The sequence below is a fragment of the Tympanuchus pallidicinctus genome, unplaced genomic scaffold (genome assembly GCF_026119805.1).
Source record: "Tympanuchus pallidicinctus isolate F22 unplaced genomic scaffold, pur_lepc_1.0 scaffold20, whole genome shotgun sequence".
NCBI classification, from domain to species: Eukaryota; Metazoa; Chordata; class Aves; order Galliformes; family Phasianidae; genus Tympanuchus; species Tympanuchus pallidicinctus.
In genome coordinates, this window is record NW_026294722.1 from 13,744,746 (window position 1) to 13,750,745 (window position 6,000).

General features: G+C 59.3%; 1 protein-coding gene across 4 annotated transcripts in view; it reads right to left on the reverse strand.

Moving 5' to 3' along the window:
• DLGAP4 (DLG associated protein 4) overlaps positions 1-4,692 on the reverse strand; it is a 155,006-nt gene extending 150,314 nt beyond the window's left edge. For 2 of the 4 annotated variants that reach the window (XM_052683688.1, XM_052683687.1), the window contains exon 1: positions 4,615-4,692. The gene's annotated coding sequence lies outside the window, so the exon portion shown is untranslated. The remainder of the gene's footprint in view (positions 1-4,614) is intronic. The other 2 variants (XM_052683689.1, XM_052683690.1) reach the window with 2 other exon arrangements.
• Positions 4,693-6,000: the final 1,308 nt, after the last annotated feature.

The window sequence follows — 6,000 nt, forward strand, 5'->3', positions numbered from 1 at the left end:
GCTGTATGGGCCCCGGACATGCTGGAGGAGACAGCTGGATTGAGCGAAAGAGGGAGGTAAGAATACAGTGGAAAGCATTAGCACCCAGAAGGGGCTTGAAAAGCAAACCACAAGGCTCCCTGTGTCTGCAGCTGAGGACTTTCGGATGACTTAGATAAGCATGATAGGGGCAGTCAGCCCTTCCCTGTCATCCTGAGCAGCAGAGGAGCTTCTCGCAGCAGTGGAGGCAGCAGCTGAGGCACCTCAGGCACAAGTAATTCCCCTGAAATATCCCAGGGGCATCCGTCACATGTTTTTACCAGTGACAGTAACTCACCTCCACTGCTCATTCCCCTACCGAGGCCCTGAGATGACAAGGATCAAGTAAACACTCTGACATGTCTGAGAGGCTGACAAGAGGGGAAGAAGCTCAGCAGGGTCCAGGCACCCTGCCCGTGCCAGGCAGCCGTGCAGTGCAGGCAATGGCTGCGCCGCTGCTCTGCCACGCACTTGTCATCTTGCAAGGAAATTGTGCAGCTGGCCGCTGTCCTGCCAGGCACATTGCGACAAGTGGCTGAGGGATTTGGTTATTACATCCTTGATGTATAGGAACTCTCACGGCAGTCATCGTAGGTCTCATATTCCTCTTCCTGAGAGCAGGGTTAACTCAATGCTGAGTAGCTTCAATACTCCTTGCATGTTTCATGCACACACAGGCTGCTAGCTGCCTTCCCTGCCCGCAGATCTCTGCCCGCCTCCAAGTGTCAGCATCAGGCACCAGCACTCCTGGGTCCCTCCCAGAGAGTTCCCCTGCTCCTCAGGCAAGAGCAGTTGATGGGCCTGAAGGGAATGGGGTGCCTCAAAGTGAGGGCTGCCCAAGGGAAGGGTCCGTGCTCCCCAGGGAGTGCAAGAGTCAGACCCAGGGGACATGCCTCAACCGCCCTGCAGCCAGCAGAGCATTGGTTTGTGCCTGAGCATCACACATCCCCTCTGTCCTCAAAAGGCATAAAAGTTCTGGAACTGCAAAGATTGCCGTAGCAGCCCTAGAAGTTGTAATGTACATCCTTCAAGCTGCTGGAAAGCTTTGCACAGAGCTGCAGCGAGCCAGGCCTCATTCAGGGAAAGCTCTCAAGAAAGGTAATTTTCCTGACAGCCCATGATCCAAACCCACCAAACATCCATTAGGGCCAGGAAAGGCTGACATCCATGAGAGTCTGAGCAAAAATAGGGCTGGCAGCTCAGTCTGGCCTTGTGGGAACTTCCCCTGCACAGTGCCTCTGTGAGCAAGAAGGGGCTTGAGATTCCCTTTTTCTGGAGCACATAAAGCGCAATCACGCAAGGAGTCCACTGGAAACTGCTGGCATTTGCAGAGCTCTTGTATCCAGAGATGAAATCCACAGGGGGACCCAGCTAAGCCCCCAGAAAAGACATGGAATGCAGTTAGTTACAAGGTGTAAAATATGGATGTATTCTGCAATAACCATTTTTATGCCACAGATAATGGGACACACCATCAAGTGCAAGACAAAAAAGATTGGTACAAATTGCAGCCTTGCTGTCACATAACCAGCTTCCAGCAGCACGAAGCACCTTCAATAGCTCCTTGTGCCAAGGGCCTCCCCAGTGTCCCCACCCCACCCCTAAGCAGAGGAGCTGAATCTTCACATTCTTCTGCATAAACCTAAAACACCCCCCAAATTAAGAAAAATCAAACTGACTCCCTGATCAAAAGAACACCCTATGATTGTCCCAGCTTCCTCCAGGTATGGCCAATGGCACACCTCAACCTTTCTGCCTTCAGTAGGCGTGGGTGAGAATCCCCTCTCCAAATGCAGTGCCTCAAAGATGGATGCTCAGCCTGACCCAGCCTGCCAGCTGCAGCCTCAGCCCCGGTGTGAGGATCCGGGCTGGAAGATGTTAAGGAGAACAGCAACACCGAGCTCAGAGCTCAAAATCAGCACCTTGAATCATGTCCAAAAGCAAATTGGAAGTCGGCACAGCTTCTGGCAAACAGGTGCTGCCTCGTCTGTGGTTGATGCTGCTCAGCTGATGGCTTTAGCTCCAGTCATGGGCACCAAAAGTGGGGACAGGGGCAGCTGCAGGCACTATGGTCCTCCTGGGGACATTTCCCCACGCCCCGCTCCCCTCCTCTGTGGATGGCAAACGGATGTTGTGGTACTGAGGCAAGCAGGCTGCCATCTGGATCCAGGACTGTTCATCTCTGATGACTGCAGCAACAGCTCAGTGCTTGGGTGAAGGCTGATTGTGGACAGATTACAGGGGACACAGCGTGTTCACTTCTACCCATGCTGCGCTGCTATTACCCAGACTGAAAATAAAGCCTCATTTTTCATGCAAAGATGCACAGTGGTTAACATGAGCAAAGCTTGCCTGCGAGGTATGCAGGTATCAAATCAATTTCAAAATGGGTCTCCAATTACTACTGATGATTTGATTTTTATTTTTTTCTGGCTTGCCAGATGTTTATGCTACGAGCATGAAATTCAGACCAGTGCCACCAGTGGTGTGAGGCTTGTAAGAAGGCATGAAGGTCTCCTGCTACAGAATGGCACATTTCCCTTGAATTGCTCTATTCCTTCACCACTCAGAGCTGTGCTTCAAACTGTACGGGTACGTCATGTACACAAAGAGGAGTGAGTGAGGGAGCTGAGTCTCTGCACAGATCAGACCCAGGCTTGCATGCAAGAGCTGCAGAGCCCCGGGCTGAAGAAGCCCTGTGCTCCTGCTGCTGTGAGTGGCCTCAGGAGCAGGAGGGCACCCCAGGCCAGGCGATAGCCTCCCACAGGAAGCCTCTGGGCTGCCTCTGCCTCATGCTTCATCCAAGGAACAGCAGTCGGAGGATTCATGAGCCTGTGAGAGTCCATTTTGGAGGTGGCACTCTGAGGCCCTGCAGGCTGCCAGGCCCTGCGCACCACTGTGGGCTCACAGGGCCCAGCCAAATGTTAGAGAGGGGGCTGGGAGGGTCACTGAGCCATAGCTCCTGCCAACCTCTGATTGAAATGATGGCAACGGGGCTCCAACCTCACTCCTGCCCGGCCCCTGCCCTGGAGTGGTTATTCAAAAACTGCGACATGGCAAAGGCCCATGAGGGAGCTTGTTCAGTGGCACCTCTCCGTTGATGGAAGGACCAGCCTGTGTGGGGGCACCCTTGTCTGCCTCCCAAAGACCAGGGCACATGCCGTGCTGGGGGATGCTCAGGCCCGTCTACCAGCTGCGTGCTGCTGGAGCAGGGGGACAGCCCTGACAGCCCGGCTGCTCACTAACGGACGGATTCCTGTCTCTGCAGCCCCTCCGCACCTCATCCAGTGTCAAGCAGGAGCACCTCAGCCAGCACAGGCAAAATCTAACAGGCAGCAGAGGGTGAGGCTCGCCTGCCTGCCCAGCAGCACGGCACAGTGCGCCAGGCTCTGCCCCCGTCCCTGGAATAGCGCAGGGGACAGCTGGGGCTGCCAGGGGAGGGAGGGTTCAGTTTGGCCTCTCCGATCCGCAGGAGGCATGCAGGCCTCCGGCAGCCACGCGGTACAATGGGCCATGGGCTGGGCAAGTCCAAAGCCCAGGCACCTCCGTCCCCAACCCAGGAGGCAGCCCTGGCACACGGACACTCAGACTGCTCTCACCACCCCTGCTCTCCCCATGCCTGCCTGCTCTCTCCGTCATGCTTGTGTGCTCCCCTGCACCCACCTGCAGCCTCCAGCACGCATCGACACACACCCTTACAGCACACACACCCCAATCTATGCACAGCACGACTAGTACACACGTGTGCATGCAGCGCACGCCCATAGAGTGGTGCACACGCATGCAACCAGCATGCGCTCACATGCACACAAACACTTGGGCTGGTGCTGCTCCCACACACGGGCTCAATGCGGTCTGCATGCGCGCGGAAACGAGGACACGCTCAGCTCTGCGTCTCGCACACATCCAGGCTTGTTGTGGAGCTCACACCCCAGCACAACCGCACACAGTGGCTCCGCAGTGGCTCCCACACGCATGCACACACACACACAAACACAGCCCGGGGCTCTCGCGCACACACACGCGCACACGTAGGTGCAGTGTGGCTCCCAGGGCCGCAGTGACAGGGCCACGCTTTGCAGCGGCTCGTGCACACCCCTGTGCAGCCGCGGAGCCCCGGCACGCCGCACCCGGCGCCTGCACAGCTCGGCCTTCCCGCGGCCCCTTGCTCGCCCTTCACTGACACCCGTGGGGTGCCGAGGGCCACGCCTCCGCGGGTACGGGATCACACACACACACACACACACGAAACCCGTTTGCTCCGCAGACGCTTAACTCCTTGTTGGCCTGTTCCCGGCACCATCAAGACCAGCTCAGCACCATCCGGCTGCATACCGGCACCGTCGGCTCGGCGCCTCGCACACCCACCCGCCCGGCGTCGTCCGGCCCGGCCTCTGCACCACCCAGCCCCGCGCCCGCACCGTCCGGCCCGGCTCACGCCCGGCTCCACTCGCTCCCTGTGCTCCGCACCCGCCCCGTCGGGCCGGCCCGGCGCCCCCGACCCGCTACCGCGTTCCGCCGCCCGGCCCCGGTCCCGCCGCCCGCCCCGTCGGCCCGGCACCGCCGCAGCCCCCGCCGCCCCCTCCGCCCGCTCACCTCGATCCGCGGCGGTGGGACGCGGCGCCCGGGCCGGAGCGATCCCGCAGCGGGGCAGCGCTCGCTCCGCGCAGCGCTCCGGCGGCGGGGGGCCCGGCGGGGGGCCCGGCTCGGCTCGGCCCGGCCCGGCCCGGCCCCGGCTCCTGGCCGGCCGCCGCTTCCCCCCTGTCCGCGGCGCGGTCCGGCCGCCTCTCCCCTATGCGGAGGCTCCAGCAGCACCGAGGCGATGCCCATTCATTCAGCTTGTCCCCCGCAGCCCTCCCCTTCCGCCCCGCGCTCCCAGCCTCCTGGATGGAGGTAGCTGGTGATGCTGCAGCGGTACCCAGAGCCCCCGGAGAGTACAGTGCAGAGATGAGGGAGGGAGAGGAGGAGGAAGGAGAGCAGAAGGAGGGAAGAGGAAAGAGAGAGAGGGAGCGGGAGAGAGCGAGAGATGGCTGCCCCCAAAACCAGAGCTGGATCTCGACGAGACTCTGGGATTTCCACAAGGAAATCAGGGCAGGGAGCAGAGCTGGGCCGGCACAGCCCCCTTCCGCTGGACGAGCACGGCGACGGTGCGGTGACCGGGGATGCTGTGACGGCAAGGACAGGCGACAGCTCGGTAATGCGGGCAGCGGGCGAGGCCCTGTGCGGGGCCGGGACAGGGTTCCCCACGAAATGGAAGTAGCCTCCTCTGAGACTGCTCTGACCCCAGCCCGGCTGCCTGGCCAGGAGCTTCAAGAGTGCCAACCCTGAGGGGCACCCACCCTTTCCTGCACTGCCAGCCCAGTGTGCTGATAAGCAGGGAGGCCACGTGCCTGGTCCCGCAGCTGCCATTGCTTTGCCACCCCTTGCCAGGGCCCCACCACCCCCTCGCTGGGAGCCCCTTGGAAAGCAATGGTGTCCACGTGTCCCAAGCCTCAGCACCACGTCCTGCGCCCCACATCGAAGTTTCTCAGTTTTTCCTAATCTGGGGCCTGCTTAGCCCTCTCAGCATCTGCCACAGCACTGCACAGATTGGGCTCAGCTCTTCCCTTGCTTGTTTTCTGCCCGTGGCTTTGTTCTCTCCATTACATGTATGCTAGCTATGGTTTTGGAAGTGAGTGCTAACTCAGGAAGTGTGGGAGACCTGACCAGGCTGTCCCATGTGAGAGCCGGGTGTTTGCAGATCACCCGGCCACCAATCCTGTAGCTGCTATGCACCTCAAAATCTTCAGCATTGGGCCTGGGTGGTTGTGTGGTACAAGGCTCGTGGTTATTTTCTCGTCACTTCACCCTTAGTGTCTTTGAAAATGGGGAGCTTGGCTTTCTGGGGAAAAAGGCTTCATTCTCTAAGGAAAACAGAAATATACAATTTTTTTTTTCCTTCCTGCAGCAGATTCAGCAAAAGTGCAGCTGCCTTCTCAGCCC